The sequence below is a fragment of the Bombina bombina genome, chromosome 3 (genome assembly GCF_027579735.1).
Source record: "Bombina bombina isolate aBomBom1 chromosome 3, aBomBom1.pri, whole genome shotgun sequence".
Classification (NCBI taxonomy): domain Eukaryota; kingdom Metazoa; phylum Chordata; class Amphibia; order Anura; family Bombinatoridae; genus Bombina; species Bombina bombina.
The window spans coordinates 418,204,926-418,221,366 of NC_069501.1; the positions used below are offsets into that span (position 1 = coordinate 418,204,926).

The following is a 16,441-nucleotide window of genomic DNA, read 5'->3' on the forward strand; positions in this document are numbered from 1 at the left end:
CAGCCCCGAAATACCAGGCAATCCCTCTCTGAATGAGAGAAACGGCAAAACCCCAGACGTACGTTTTGGCCTAGTGTGGGCCTAGTCAGTGAGGTGCAGCCATATCCCTCTAGGCACACTGAGCAACAGGTCCACGTCTGGATTCCCGCATCACACTTAGGGAGACTTCCTTAAAGGGACACAAAACCCTAAAATTTTCTTTCATTATTCAGATAGAGAATACAAATTTAAAAAACATTACAATTTACTTCTATTATTTATTTTGCTTCATTATTTAGATATTCTTAGTTGAAGAAAAAGCAATGCACATAGGTGAGCCAATCACACAAGGCTTCTATGTGCAGGAACCAATCAGCAGCTACTAAGCCTATCTAGATAAGCTTTTTAGCAAAGAATATCAAGAGAATAAAACAAATTGGATAATAGAAGTAAACTAGAAAGTTGTTTAAAATTGCATGCTCTTTCTAAATCATGAAAGAAAAAAATGTGGGTTTTTATGTCCCTTTAAGTGTCATAAGGCACATGTTGAGCAAAAAGAGGTTGCTTTTTGGGTGGTAACTAACCATAGAACAAGTTATTATGCTATTGTTCGTTCCCAGGTTGAGCGCTTTTCTCTTTTTTTTTTTTTTAATCTGATTGGCTGTCTGTCACATGATACAAGGGTCCAGAAAATTTAGTGAAAAAATAAATTTGATAGAAAAAAAAAATTCTGCTTATTTGAAATTCAGAATAGGTGTTATTGCCTGTTTTTATTATGCACTTGTTAATTATGCAATTCTACTGCATTTAGTGTTTGTTTACTTCAAATGTATTTGTTTTAACTAATCTGTACTATAGACAGATGTCAGACTATTAACAAATATCCAAGCAATGTTAGTTTAGAATTTGATCAAATATCTCAAGTTGGTAACAAACTGTTAAATTCTTAAAGGCTGTTGAAGACAGAGCTTGACCAGATTAAATCAAATTCAGAGGCAGATAAAGTTAGGAGTTAGCTATAAATTTAGAAACCATGAAAGTTTATTTTTTACATTGACTTGTGGAACAATGAAACCTAGAAGTTAGGTGTAACATTCTAGGAACTGTTCCTGGAATTTGTTATTTAAAGGGACATACCCACTTGTATGTCAAACCAACAGATTACCAATTTGTGTGTGGTTTGATCAGCATTCTCCTTGATTTTAATCAAACCTGCTAGAAAGTTATTTTTCTCATTAGATTTCTAAGAAAAGTCACAATTATACCATTAATTTCTGATGCTAAATAAAGCATAATTTTAAACAATTGTCCTTTGCATATATTTCACAATTTCATTTGATTCAAAAGCTTCCTGGGACGTTTCTTTGTGTGCAGTTCCTCTTGTGTAACTTATCAGTGTGCAGTTTTTATATTTGCTAGATTTAGCAACCCTGTATATACTGCAGATCCTTTTTTATGTGATCTCACTTTACTTATTTGCTAATGTATAAATGCTCTTTATCTCTAGAGCTAGCCCACATGGTTTGGTTCTAGTTCTAAATTGACAATGGGTAATATATTGTTCCTGAAATATTCTCCCTATGGCTGTAGTCCTACAAAAAGAGCATTATATTTATATAAGAGCTATATAATAGCAGTGGGCCTTGGGTAGACAAAAGCTCCATGTGCCAGATAGACTAACAGATGAACAGTATGCATAAAAACACCACCAGTGTGACTTGTTTATATAATAAGAGCTGTCTCCGAAGGTTTGTTCATTGCACTCATTCATTTTTAAACCAAACATTTTCTCTGCTTGAACACGAAGTCTAACATTTACTGCGTCTGGTTGCCTTTAAAAGGATATGAAACTCACATCCGGAGCACTATATGGCAGGAAATAGGTCTGCCATCTAGTGATAATTCTTGCAAAACTGCTGCCATAAAGTACTCCAAAAATGGGCTGGCTCCTAAGCATACATAGCTGATTTTCAACAACGGATGCAAATTGAACAAAGTAAATTAGAAAGCTGTTTAAAATCGCATATTCTTTGTGAATGACAAAAGAAAAATGTTGTTTCATATATCTTTAATTTAACCCTGGTCAGTGTTGATTGGCTTTGAAGCTGCATATTGGCATCTTTTTTTTTTTTTTCTCAGTTTGTGTACTTTGTCAAGCAGAAATTCTATTTTTTCACTATTTTTTTTTCTATTTTTTTTGTCTTCAATTTGCTTTTTGCCTCCTTCAGTTCTTCAAAAACTAAGATTGTTGCGTGAGATTTACATGGTTAAATAGTTCATCTATAGCAAATTGAGGAAAGAGGGGGAAACAAGACCAGGTTCTGCTTATTCATTTATTTATAATTAACATGAGAAATAGACCAACATTAGTGAAAAAAAACTAATTTTGTTTTCATGGGAAAAAGTTCAGTATGGGGAAGAAACCGAAGGTTGGTTTTACAATCTTCAAATGTACATTAGTCTGAGGAAACTATCCTTGTAATTTAAATAAAGATTACAGCAACTGCCTGTTAATATTTCAAGCCTGTTTTCCCATGTAGTTTTGATAATGGTTTGTAGGGCACATATTCCCCAGCTTTGCGCACCCAACATTATGTTAATATACTTTATAACATTTAACCCCTTAATGACCGGACCATTTTTCAGTTTTCTTACCCTTAATGACAATGGCTATTTTTACATTTCTGCAGTGTTTGTGTTTAGCTGTAATTTTCCTCTTACTCATTTACTGTACCCACACATTATATACCGTTTTTCTCGCCATTAAATGGACTTTCTAAAGATACCATTTTTTTCATCACATCTTATAATTTAATATAAAAAATATATAAAATATGAGGAAAAAATGGAAAAAAACACACTTTTTCTAACTTTGACCTCCAAAATGTTACACATCTACAACCACCAAAAAACACCCATGCTAAATAGTTTCTAAATTTTGTCCTGAGTTTAGAAATACCCAATGGTTACATGTTGTTTGCTTTTTTTGCAAGTTATAGGGCAATAAGTACAAGTAGAACTTTGCTATTTCTAAACCACTTTTTTCAAAATTAGCGCTAGTTACATTGGAACACTGATATCTGTCCGGAATCCCTGAATATCCCTTGACATGTATATATTTTTTTTTAGAAGACAACCCAAAGTATTGATTTATGCCCATTTTGGTATATTTCATGCCACCATTTCACTGCCAAATGCGAGCAAATAAAAAAAATTGTTCACTTTTTCACAAATTTTGTCACAAACTTTAGGTTTCTCACTGAAATTATTTACAAACAGTTTGTGCAATTATGGCACAAATGGTTGTAAATGCTTCTCTGGGATCCCCTTTGTTCAGAAATAGCAGACATATATGGCTTTGGCGTTGCTTTTTGGTAATTAGAAGGCCGCTAAATGCAGCTGCGCACCACACGTGTATTATGCCCAGCAGTGAAGGGGTTAATTAGGGATCTTGTAGGGACCTTGAAGGGTTAATTTTAGCTTTAGTGTAGTGTAGTAGACAACCCAAAGTATTGATCTAGGCCCATTTTGGTATATTTCATGCCACCATTTCACCGCCAAATGCGAGCAAATAAAAAAAAAAGTGACATTTTTCACAATTTTAGGTTTCTCACTTAAATTATTTACAAACAGCTTGTGCAATTATGGCACAAATGGTTGTAAATGCTTCTCTGGGATCTCCTTTGTTCATAAATAGCAGACATATATGGCTTTGGCGTTGCTTTTTGGCAATTAGGAGGCCGCTAAATGCTGCTGCGCACCACACTTGTATTAAGCCCAGCAGTGAAGGGGTTAATTAGGTAGCTTGTAGAGAGCTTGCAGGGTTAATTTTAGCTTTAGTGTAGAGATCAACCTCCCACCTGACACATCCCACCCCCTGATCCCTCCCAGACAGCTCTCTTCCCTCCCCCACCCCACAATTGTCCCCGCCATCTTAAGTACTGGCAGAAAGTCTGCCAGTACTAAAATAAAAGGTGTGTTTTTTTTTTTTTTTTTTAAATTATTCAGCTGTGATGGACCCCTGCCTTAACCCCCAACCTCCCTGATCCCCCCCAAACACCTCTCTAACCCTCCCCACCTACCTAATTGCCACCATCTTGGGTACTGGCAGCTGTCTGCCAGTACCCAGTTTTCCCCCCCCAAAAAAGTGTTTTGTTTTGTGACATGTTTTATTTTTTCTGTAGTGTAGCTGCCCCAACCACCCCCCCCCACCCCCCCCAGATCCAGATCCTGATCAAGTGTAGCTGCCCCAACCACCCCCCCCCCCCGATCCAGATCCTTACCTAAATTCATTGGTGGCAGTGCCAGTGATTGCTGCGCGCGCGTGCACGCAGCCCCCGCACGCTCCCGGCATCCGGCGTGCACAATACACTTGAAGGAACCGGATGCCGGGTAGCGATGGGCCGCCCACCCTCCTCCCTGTAAGCTCCCACCAACGAACGGCCGCATCGCTACCGGTGCAGAGAGGGCCACAGAGTGGCTCTCTCTGCATCGGATGCTTTCTAAAGGGTATTGCAGGATGCCTCAATATCGAGGCATCACTGCAATACCCTGAGAGCTGCTGGAAGCGATTGCGATCGCTTCCAGCACTCTTAGACAAGTGACGTACCAGGTACGTCCATTGTCACTAACTGCAAGTTTTTGCAGGACGTACCTGGTACGTCACTTGTCATTAAGGGGTTAAACCTCTGAATTTCTGCCTGTTTCTAAATCACTACAGACAGCCTCTTATCATATGCTTTTTTATTTGCTTTTCTATGTGTGCCATATAGATAACTTTGTGCTCTCTCCCGTGGAGTTGTGCAGGACACTGCACTAATTGGCTAAAATGCAAGTCGATAGATAACCATGTGATAAGGGGGCTGTCAGAAGAGACTTAGATACAAAGTAATCAGAGGTAAAAATGATATTAATATAACCATGTTGCCTATGCAAAACTGGGGAATGGGTAAGAAAGGGATTATCTATAGTTTTAAAACAATGACAATTTTATTGTTGACTGTCCTTTCATGCTCTGAAGATGGCAATTTTTAGAAGTTGAAACAAACCCTCTCAGAATGCATTCATATCCCTAAACTGTGTGAAGAATTCTAGTATAAAAAAATCCCAAAGTGATGGAAAGTCCTAGCGTTTGTGAAAAGCTAGGATTTACCATTGGAACAAATAAAGGGAGGCTTTCATTCATGAAATATAAAATACTTAATGCTGAAGCTTCTTTATTTGTTCCAAGCGATCACCTTCATTGAGCTGCTAAGACAGCCCACCGGCAGAACGCTTTCTTCGCTATCTGGCAGAGAGGTGACGTTTCCACCTCTTAGCCAATAGCATTGTGGGAAATCCGGCTTGGCACCACAATAGTCATGTTACAATGGTAAATTCTTGCGTTTCAGAAACTCTAGGATTTACCATCACTTTAATAAACAGAAGTCAACTTTCTGGCTTTACTAAGCATTTGAGAAAAGAACAGATACAGCAGTAGGCAAATGCAGTATTCAAAAAGTCTTCATACATAGTGCTTCTTAAATCAAGACTGAACTTTTCTTGCTAAGAGTAGGCGCATTATCTTAAAAAATTGTGTTTGTTAACATTTGAATGATAGGAAGCACCTGATCACCTAGAACAGGGGTCAGCAACCTTGGCTCTCCAGATGTTTTAGAACTACATTTTCCATGATGCTTAAGTGTATTTTAGCTGCCTAAGCATCATGGGAAATATAGTTCTAAAACATCAGGAGAGCCGAGGTTGCTGAACCCTGACCTAGAATTATCATGTACTTGCTGGCAGTAACTCAACTCTTTAGGGTAATTAGGCCAGCCGAAAAACCATAATATGGCCGCCCAGGCTTTATTATTATGATACCCTCTTTTTTTGCATTTGCAGCACTTTTATTGATGTTTCTGCTGACTGTTTTTGTGGAAGCTGGGTCTTCAAGGTGGATAATGAATTTTGCTGCATTAGTTATGTTTAGACGCAATCCTTGTTAGTGTTCGATGTTCCCTAGCATTCAATTTAGTTGTTTTGCCTATTCAATGAAGACTTGCCATGCTTTGTGTATGCATTCATAACTGCAGAGTGTTGCTCTTGAAACACCAAACAACTTGGTGGTTATGGTTAGACACTGAACGAGCTACCATGAAGTCTGAAAAGTGATCCATTTTACTGACTGCTTGTACTAACAGATGCTGCCAACAACTTGTACTATGTTGGCATACAACTTTTATAGAATATAAATTAAAAAAAGAAAAGCTAATCTCAGAATCCCCCCCCCCCCCTCCTCCACTGTAGCCTACACAAATATTAACCCTTTAATGGTTTAAACTTTAACATGACTTTGTCTGTATGTATGGTGTATTGCGGCTAGTGGGGGTTGTCTTTGGGAATCTAAACCTAGAAGCCAGGCCTAAATTTAAGGTGTGCAGCATCTCCCTACTATCTAGGTTTGTCAAGCCCTGTTGCACTATTTTTGGGTTTAGTGTCCCATTTAACCTTTTAAAGCCGTTATGCCGTTCCATTCCGTCATAATTAGACTGGGCTTTAAAGCCGTTATGACGGAATGGAACGTCATAACTAACGGCTGTCCTGAAGCCTTCTGTGCTTCAGGGATTTAATCGCGGTCTGGAGGGCGTTCCTAGGATTGTAGGGACGCCCCCCAGATGCGATCCAATAATTGAAATCTCGCGATCGTATGCACGATCGCGTAGTTTCAATTTGTCTACATCGGAACAGTTGTTCCGATGTAGGCACTTTAACCCTGTCACGAAAGGGTTAAAAGGAAATTGTAATCGACAATATTTACTATATCGTAAAAAACAAACCGTTGAAAATATTTAATAAATTATGGTCTTTTCAATTACTGTTAAATGTGGAAGGGCAGACATATTTAACACTGCTTTTTTTACATAGTCATTAGTTGCACATTGCACCAGCTAGACTTGCAAAATCTTTGAATTTGTGAATCATGAAAATGGGTGTGATTTGGGGCATTGTTTCTTTTTTTATTAGAGAAAAAAGTGCAACACAAGTATCTGTATTTGTGTGTTTCACTCGTTTTGAACTGCATTTTTACTTATGTTTCTAAACTTGTCACCACTCTTAAAGTGAAGGTAAACTTTGAATGAAAGTGCCCCTTTTTTTAGTAGTATTTTTAAAAAACGGGCTTTCATTCATCAAAGTTTACCTTCACTTTAAAGGTACACTCAAGTCAAAATTTAAAATTGCATGCTCTATATCTGAATCATGAAAGTTTAACACCTTGCCAATTTACTTCCAATGTGCATTCTTTTTATATTTACACTTTTTGAGTTGCCAGTTCCTACTGAGTATGTGCAAGAATTCACAGAATTTATGTATTTGTGATTGGCTGATGGAAATAGACATGACATAAAAAAATTCAACTCATTTGAAGTTCAGACTAATTGCTATTGCATTGTCTTATCGTGCATTTTTTGATTATGCAAATCTAATGTATTTATTGGTCCTTTAAAGAGGGGAAACCACAGTAATTAGTGTTGTCACCTCAGTCATATTTTCCAGGACATCTAAGTTGCACATGGTGCTGTAGAAAAACGCTATTCATGTTTCTCCCTGCGCTATAAAAACTCATCTGTCCAGGAGAATACAGCAGAGGCGGCTACCCTATCTGTAAAGCTTAAAGGGACATTCAACACTGCCCACAACATTAATCTGTTTCAAAACTAAATAAAAGGATAAAGCTGCAAGGTGCCCCCTTTCTCTTACTTACCACCTTCACTGTTGAATCGTCTTTCGCATCTTCCAAATTGTTGTCCTAATATGTCTTCCTAACTCCCCCCCACCGTGACATCTTCGCCTTCTTTCTCAAACTAGCAGCCAATGAGATCCCATTCCCCGGACTGAAATCCAAGTGCGTTCACGGCCGTTAGCGCATGCGCAATATACTAGGAACTCTAAAAGCGGAACCAAAATAATAGAAGTTGTTTCAGTTACGCTGATATTACTTACAGTACTCTATTATGTTATTGGGTTATGATGGTTCCGCTTTTAAGGTTCCTATTGTATTGCGCATGCGCTAACGCCCGTGAACGCGCTGGGATTGAAGTAGGAGAAATGGGACAGAACTGCCGGCTAGTTTGAAGACGAGCTGTACGTCACAGTGGGGGGAGTTAAGCAGCCATATTAGGAGACAAATTTTGACTATATCGATGAGGATTGAACAGTGAAGGCAGTAAGTAAGAGAAAGGGGGAACGTTGAAGCTTGCTCTTTAGACTTAGTTTAGAAACATAGATTAATGTTGTGGGCAGTGTTGAATGTCCCTTTAATTTTCTACCGCAGTGGTTTGAGACCTCTTATTAGAGGTGGTAAGCAGCGTTCTCCCCAGGACCTTTTTAAGGGGGCACCACCCGGCTGATTTTATGGACATAGAGCTAAAATTTTAGCCAATATTAAAGGGATATGAAACCCCATTTTTCTTTTGTGATTCAGACAGCACTAACATTAGTTAATAATAAAAATGTTCAATTCTGTTTTGCACATATTATTAGTTGAAATAATTTTTATTGCAAAACAATTAAAGAATACATCACACATTGTACAATCGCCATCAAAGTTTACAACAACTCTCCTTCCTTTTGTTGATAGACCGTCAGTTCAGAGTCTATTATATTTGATGTGGCTTTATAAACAAAGTCAAAAAGTAAACAGGGTTTCCAATTGAACAACTATTGTTCCATAGTTTGGTCCGGAAGGATCTGACAATCAGTGTGATTAAACAAAGAACCGCTGATATCGGCAGAGAGTGGAGGATGCAACAATCAAACAGAAGATATGAGATTTTCTTTGGCCTCCTCCACCTCTCTGTACCGCTTTGTTATTTTTCCTTAAAAACCCCCAAAAATAACAAATAAAAGGGGAGATTCCCCCCTCCTTTATACTGTAACAATAAACAATAAAACTCCCCCCACCCCTCCCAAATAAATTTGATATCAAACATCAACTTGCCTGTCTCATCGCTCTACCAGCCACCGATCCAGGGAGAGAGCCCCACCACCTCTGGTCATACCTAAGTCTCTACTGTCGCTTGTCTCTCGTTTCCCTATATAGCTCAGTTCTTGTCTCCAATCTGAACTGGTAGTGTACCTAACTTCTCTTGCTGTATCTGATTAGTATCCGCTTAATATCCAATAATTCCAAAATTTTAAAAATTGATCATGATTAGCCATTATTTGCACATATTATTAAAGGGACATTCAATTCAAAATTGGAATCAACATGGATGCTTTTCAGTTTTGGATAGTAGCATTTTGTAATATACATGTATTAGCAAAAGATGCTTCTAATAAAAGCTATAGCTGTTTCAAAAGTGTATTTAAAGCGACTGTTTGCTCAAAATTTTTCTCCCCTTTAATTTGTTCCCAATGATCCACTTTACCTGCTGGAGTGTATTAAATTGTTAACAAGTATTTCCATTACCCATATATTTGCACTTGAAATAGTTTATTTAGCCTGTGGTATCCCCACCCATCTTAAGTTTTTGGCCTCAAGGCCAAGCTGTGTTAACACAGCCAGTAGAAGAAATTACACTCCCAGTGGGTTAAAGAAGAGATACGATAATAAAATGTTAATTTTCCATTGTTCTCTCCAAGTATTGGTTTTATGGACAGAAATAAGATACACAATGTGATAAAGTAATGAGATCTGATTATACCTCTTAGCCAATAGCTGTGCGGTAAATCCGGCTCCCATGGGCGCCAAGCCGGATTTACCGCACGGCTATTGGCTAAGAGGTGAAAACGTCACCTCTTAGCAAAACATTTTTTAGCTGTCGGCTGCTGTAGCATCTAAGAACGGCAATCTGTTGAAACAAAGGATCTTTCTACATGAAGTATCTTGTACTTAATGAATAAAAGTGCCCTTTATTTGTTTCAATAGTCAACCCTAGCATTAGTACAACGCTAGGATTGACTTTCACTTTAACATGCACGTGCAGAGAAAAATGTTAGCGCGAAAACTGATAATTTTTTAATAGAAGCATTTTTGACAAAAAATGTTGCAAACATTTCTATTCAGATGTAATTCACCTATGTCCCTTTTTAAATTTAAAGGGTCAGGAAACTCCAACATTTTCTTTCATGATTTGGATAGAACACACAATTTTAAACAACTTTCCAATTTACTTCCATTATCACATTTCCTTAATTATCTTTTTTTTTTTTTGTTGTTGAAGGAACAGCATTGCACTACTGGCAGCTAGCTGTAAACATCTAGTTAGCCAATCACAAGAGACAAATGTGTGCAGGCACCAATCAGTGGCTAGCTTCCACTAGTATAGGATATATGCGTATTCTTTTTCAAAAAGGGATACAAAGCACATATGAAATAGAAGTTAATTTAAAATTGTCTTAAAATTACATGCCCTATCTGAATTTTGCAAGTTTAATTTTGATTTTCCTATCCCTTTAAGTTATGCAATTTAATTTGTGCTTTGGAAATCAGAAAATGAAATAAAAAATAAGACTGTCCCCAACCCACTACTTTATAATGCCACACGACTGGCAATATTTTCTGTGGAGAACCCTGGTAAGGAGACTGTTAAATGGACATGAATCCCCTACATTTCTTTCTATAGTTTTTTTTTTAAATGTTTCAAATTTGCTTTGTCCTGTGTTGAAGAGATATCTAGATAGGTAGCATGCACATGTCTAGAGAAAAACGTGCTGCCATTTAGTGCTCTTGCTAATGTGTGCACATATGGCTGTCGTTTTGCTAGAATGTTACACTCCTGAGCTCACCTTCCTGTTTTTCAACAATATCCCAAGAAAACAGTCAATTTGATAATGGAAGTAAAGTGGAACATTGGTTAAAATTGTATGTTCTGTCTGAATCATGAAAGAAACATTTCAGTTTTATGTCGCTTTTTTAAATATGGTTTAAAATGTTACAATATGCTTACCTTGCATGTATTAATACAGGTTATTAAATGCAAAACCTTTTCTTCTAGTATGCAATTAATCCCCCCCAATACTTTCAGCTTTACTTTTACATTTGTTTTTTAGAGCATACTTATGGAACATTTGTAATAATGCTCTGGCTGAATCATGAGTTTTTATTTTGCCTTTCATGTCCCTTTAAAGGGATACTAAACACACATTTTTCTTTAAAGGGACATTATACACTAATTTTTTCTTTACAGAAATGTTTTGTAAGTGATCTATTTATATAGCCTAAAGTTTTTTTTAAAAATGTATAGGTTTTGCTTATTTTTAAAGGGACACTCAATCAAAATTGAACTTTCATTATTCAGATAGAGCAGCCATTTTAAACAACTTTCCAATTTACTTCCATTAACAAAATGTGCAGTCTTTTTATATTTAAACTTTTTGAGTCACCAGCTTCTACTGAGCATGTGCAATAAGTGTATGCATTTGTGAATGGCTGGTGGCTGTCACATGGTACAGGGGGAGTAGAAAAAGACATAACTTTTAAAATTGTCAGAAAAATAAATCTACTCATTTGAAGTTCAGACTAAGTGCTATTGCATTGTCTTGTTATCTTGCATTTGTTGATTATACAAATCTGTGTTGACTGGTTCTTTAAATTACATTGCTCTGATTTTCAGACTCCTAACCCAGCCCCAAAGTTTTATGAGAATACCGTCGGCTACCTACTCCAGCTTGCTCCTGTTTGTGTAAAGGGTCTTTTCATATGCGAAAGAAGGTGGAGGGGGGGGGGGAGTGTCTTATTTTTACTCTAAGTCTTTAAACAGTTTTATACTGGATTTTTATATCGGTATCTGCATCTTATTTGTAGTAATGTCTATTACATGCAGTTATATGAAAATCAGTGTATACTGTCCCTTTAATGATTCAGATAGAGCATGCAATTTTAAAGGGACACTGTAGTCAGATTTGAAATGCCAATCAAACAGCAGTATACATATAAATCTATTTTTTTCTAATACGCTTTGTGTATTAAATAAGTATAGTTTGTAAAATATCAATGTTTTAAATATTAAAACTTTCCAAACCCACTTTTTTCTCAGCCGTTACGGATTCCCAATCCGTGCTGACAACTGCCGTTGTAAGATGGCGCCTTTAGGACGAACTGCGCATGTGCGAGTTGGCGCAACGTCACAGGATATTGCCTTTATAGAATGAGCAATGAAAAAGAGGAGAGATAACATTGAAATAAATTGAATATATATATATATGAGATTGCCTTGCATACCGATCTAATAGATTGATATTTCAAATGCGCATGCGTTTTATTTGTCATGCTCCGCTATGATCTCGGATTGATTGCCACAATATGCACAGGCGATAGTAAGTCTGTTGTATTGCGCATGCGTAATGTGGATCAGTTATTTTAATTAGATGCAAAAACCAGGGATACGATTGGTGGTTTGCAGACATTAGACGGCCCACATTTGTGGGCTGGATGACGTGATGTCATCTTAATAAAATAAAATATTATTTTATTGAAAAAGGGGGCTTCGTTTTAAAGTTTGAGCAGGTAAATTACATTGCTTTTATAATTTATAATCAAAACGTTTGTTTAATTTAATATTAAAAATGAAAAGGATAGTAATCCTTTAAGCAACTTTCTAATTTACTCCTATTTTCTTTGTTCTATTGCTATCGTTGTTTAAAAAGCAGGAATGTAAAGCTTAAGAGCCGGACCATTTTTGGTTCAGATCTGGGTTGTTTGCTTATTAGTTTACTAACTGTAGCCTCCAATAAGCAAGCGCTATCCAGGGTGCTGAAACTAAAATGGACTGGCTCCTAAAGCTTTAAATTCCTGCTTTTTAAATAAAGATAGCAAGAGAACAAATAATTGATAGGAGTAAATTAGAGCAGCAATTTTAAGCAACTTTCTATCTGAATCAAAAGAAAAAAAATTGTTTCCCTTTAAAGGGACAGTGAAAACCAGATTTCTCCAACATAGGTGTGTCCGGTCCACGGCGTCATCCTTACTTGTGGGATATTCTCTTCCCCAACAGGAAATGGCAAAGAGCCCAGCAAAGCTGGTCACATGATCCCTCCTAGGCTCCGCCTACCCCAGTCATTCTCTTTGCCGTTGTACAGGCAACATCTCCACGGAGATGGCTTAGAGTTTTTTAGTGTTTAACTGTAGTTTTTATTATTCAATCAAGAGTTTGTTATTTTAAAATAGTGCTGGTATGTACTATTTACTCAGAAACAGAAAAGAGATGAAGATTTCTGTTTGTATGAGGAAAATGATTTTAGCACCGTAACTAAAATCCATGGCTGTTCCACACAGGACTGTTGAGAGCAATTAACTTCAGTTGGGGGAACAGTGTGCAGTCTCTTACTGCTTGAGGTATGACACATTCTAACAAGACGATGTAATGCTGGAAGCTGTCATTTTCCCTATGGGATCCGGTAAGCCATGTTTATTAAGATAGTAAATAAGGGCTTCACAAGGGCTTATTAAGACTGTAGACTTTTTCTGGGCTAAATCGATTCATTATTAACACATATTTAGCCTTGAGGAATCATTTATTCTGGGTATTTTGATATGATTATATCGGCAGGCACTGTTTTTGACACCTTATTCTTTAGGGCTTTCCCTAATCATAGTCAGAGCCTCATTTTCGCGCCGGTATGGCGCACTTGTTTTTGAGGACAGCATGGCATGCAGCTGCATGTGTGTGGAGCTCTGATACATAGAAAAGTCTTTCTGAAGGCATCATTTGGTATCGTATTCCCCTTTGGGCTTGGTTGGGTCTCAGCAAAGCAGATTCCAGGGACTGTAAAGGGGTTAAATATAAAAACGGCTCCGGTTCCGTTATTTTAAGGGTTAAAGCTTCCAAATTTGGTGTGCAATACTTTTAAGGCTTTAAGACACTGTGGTGAAATTTTGGTGAATTTTGAACAATTCCTTCATACTTTTTCGCAATTGCAGTAATAAAGTGTGTTTAGTTTAAAATTTAAAGTGACAGTAACGGTTTTATTTTAAAACGTTTTTTGTGCTTTGTTATCAAGTTTATGCCTGTTTAACATGTCTGAACTACCAGATAGATTGTGTTCTGACTGTGGGGAAACCAAGGTTCCTTCTCATTTAACTATATGTATTTTATGTCATAAAAAATTTTTAGTAAAAATGATGCCCAAGATGATTCCTCAAGTGAGGGGAGTAAGCATGGTACTGCATCATCCCCTCCTTCGTCTACACCAGTCTTGCCCATACAGGAGGCCCCTAGTACATCTAGTGCGCCAATACTCCTTACTATGCAACATTTAACGGCTGTAATGGATAATTCTATCAAAAACATTTTAGCCAATATGCCCGCTTATCAGCGAAAGCGCGACTGCTCTGTTTTAGAAAATTCTGTAGAGCATGAGAACGCTGATGATATGGTTTCTGAAGGGCCCCTACACCAGTCTGAGGGGGCCAGGGAGGTTTTGTCTGAGGGAGAAATTTCAGATTCAGGAAACATTTCTCAACAAGCTGAACCTGATGTGATTACTTTTAAATTTAAGTTGGAACATCTCCGCGCTCTGCTTAAGGAGGTGTTATCCAATTTGGATGATTGTGATTATCTGGTCATTCCAGAACCACTATGTAAAATGGAAAAGTTCTTAGAGGCCCCGGGGCCCCCCGAAGCTTTTCCTATATCCAAGCGGGTGGCGTACATTGTTAGTAAAGAATGGGACAGGCCCGGTATACCTTTAGTACCTCCCCCCATATTTATAAAATTGTTTTCCTATAGTCGACCCCAGAAAGGACTGATGGCAGACAGTCCCCAAGGTCGAGGGGGCGGTTTCTACTCTACACAAGCGCGCCACTATACCCATAGAAGATAGTTGTGCTTTCCAAGATCCTATGGATAAAAAATTAGAAGGTCTGCTAAAGATGTTTGTTCAGCAAGGTTCCCTTCTACAACCAATTGCATGCATTGTCCCTGTCACTGCAGCCGCGTGTTTCTAGTTTGATGAGCTAGGAAAGGCGATTATTAGTAATTCTTCTTCTTATGAGGAGATTATGGACAGAATTCGTGCTCTTAATTGGCTAATTCTTTCACCCTAGACGCCACCTTGCAATTGGCTAGGTTAGCGGCGAAAAAATTCTGGGTTTGCTATTGTGGCGCAGAGCGCTTTGGTTAAAATCTTGGGCAGCGGATGCGTCTTCCAAGAACAAATTGCTTGACATTCCTTTCAAGGGGAAAACACTCTTTGGCCCTGACTTGAAAGAGATTATCTCTGATATCACTGGGGGCAAGGGCCACGCCCTTCCTCAGGATAGGTCTTTTCAAGACCAAAAATAAACCTAGTTTCGTCCCTTTCGCAGAAACGGATCAGCCCCAAGGGCTACGTCCTCTAAGCAGGAAGGTAATACTTCTCAAGCCAATCCAGCCTGGAGACCTATGCAAGGCTGGAACAAAGGAAAGCAGGCCAGGAAACCTGCCACCAAGACAGCATGAAATGCGGGCCCCCGATCCGGGACCGGATCTGGTGGGGGGCAGACTCTCTCTCTTCGCTCAGGCTGGGGCAAGAGATGTTCTGGATCCTTGGGCGCTAGAAATAGTCTCCCAAGGTTATTCTCTGGAGTTCAAGGGGCTTCCTCCAAGGGGGAGGTTCCACAGGTCTCAGTTGTCTTCAGACCACATAAGAAGACAGGCATTCTTACATTGGGTAGAAGACCTGCTAAAAATGGGAGTGATTCATCCTGTTCCATTAGGAGAACAAGGGATGGGGTTCTACTCCAATCTGTTCATAGTTCCCAAAAAAGAGGGAACGTTCAGACCAATCTTAGATCTCAAGATCTTGAACAAGTTTCTCAAGGTTCCATCGTTCAAGATGGGAACCATTCGAACACTTCTTCCTTCCATCCAGGAAGGTCAATTCATGACCAAGGTGGATTTCAAGGATGCGTATCTACATATTCCTATCCACAAGGAACATCATCGGTTCCTAAGGTTTGCATTCCTGGACAAGCATTTCCAGTTCGTGGCGTTTTCTTTCGGATTAGCCACTGCTCCTAGGATTTTCTCATAGGTACTAGGGTCCCTTCTGGCGGTGCTAAGACCAAGGGGCATTGCTGTAGTACCTTACTTGGACGACATTCTGATTCGAGCGTCGTCCCTTCCTCAAGTAAAGGCTCACACGGACATTGTCCTGGCCTTTCTCAGATCTCACGGATGGAAAGTGAACGTGGAAAAGAGTTCTCTATCTCCGTCAACGAGGGTTCCCTTCTTGGGAACTATAATAGACTCCTTAGAAATGAGGATTTTTCTGACAGAAGCCAGAAAAACAAAACTTCTAGACTCTTGTCGGATACTTCATTCCGTTCCTCTTCCTTCCATAGCGCAGTGCATGGAAGTGATAGGTTTGATGGTAGCGGCAATGGACATAGTTCCTTTTGTGCGCATTCATCTAAGACCATTACAACTGTTCATGCTCAGTCAGTGGAATGGGGACTATTCAGACTTGTCTCCGAAGATACAAGTAAATCAGAGGACCAGAG

General features: G+C 38.5%; 1 protein-coding gene across 1 annotated transcript in view; it reads left to right on the forward strand.

The window, feature by feature from the left end:
• Positions 1–16,441, forward strand: part of DSTYK (dual serine/threonine and tyrosine protein kinase) — a gene marked incomplete in the record, with an annotated part of 571,803 nt that overhangs the window by 366,125 nt on the left and 189,237 nt on the right.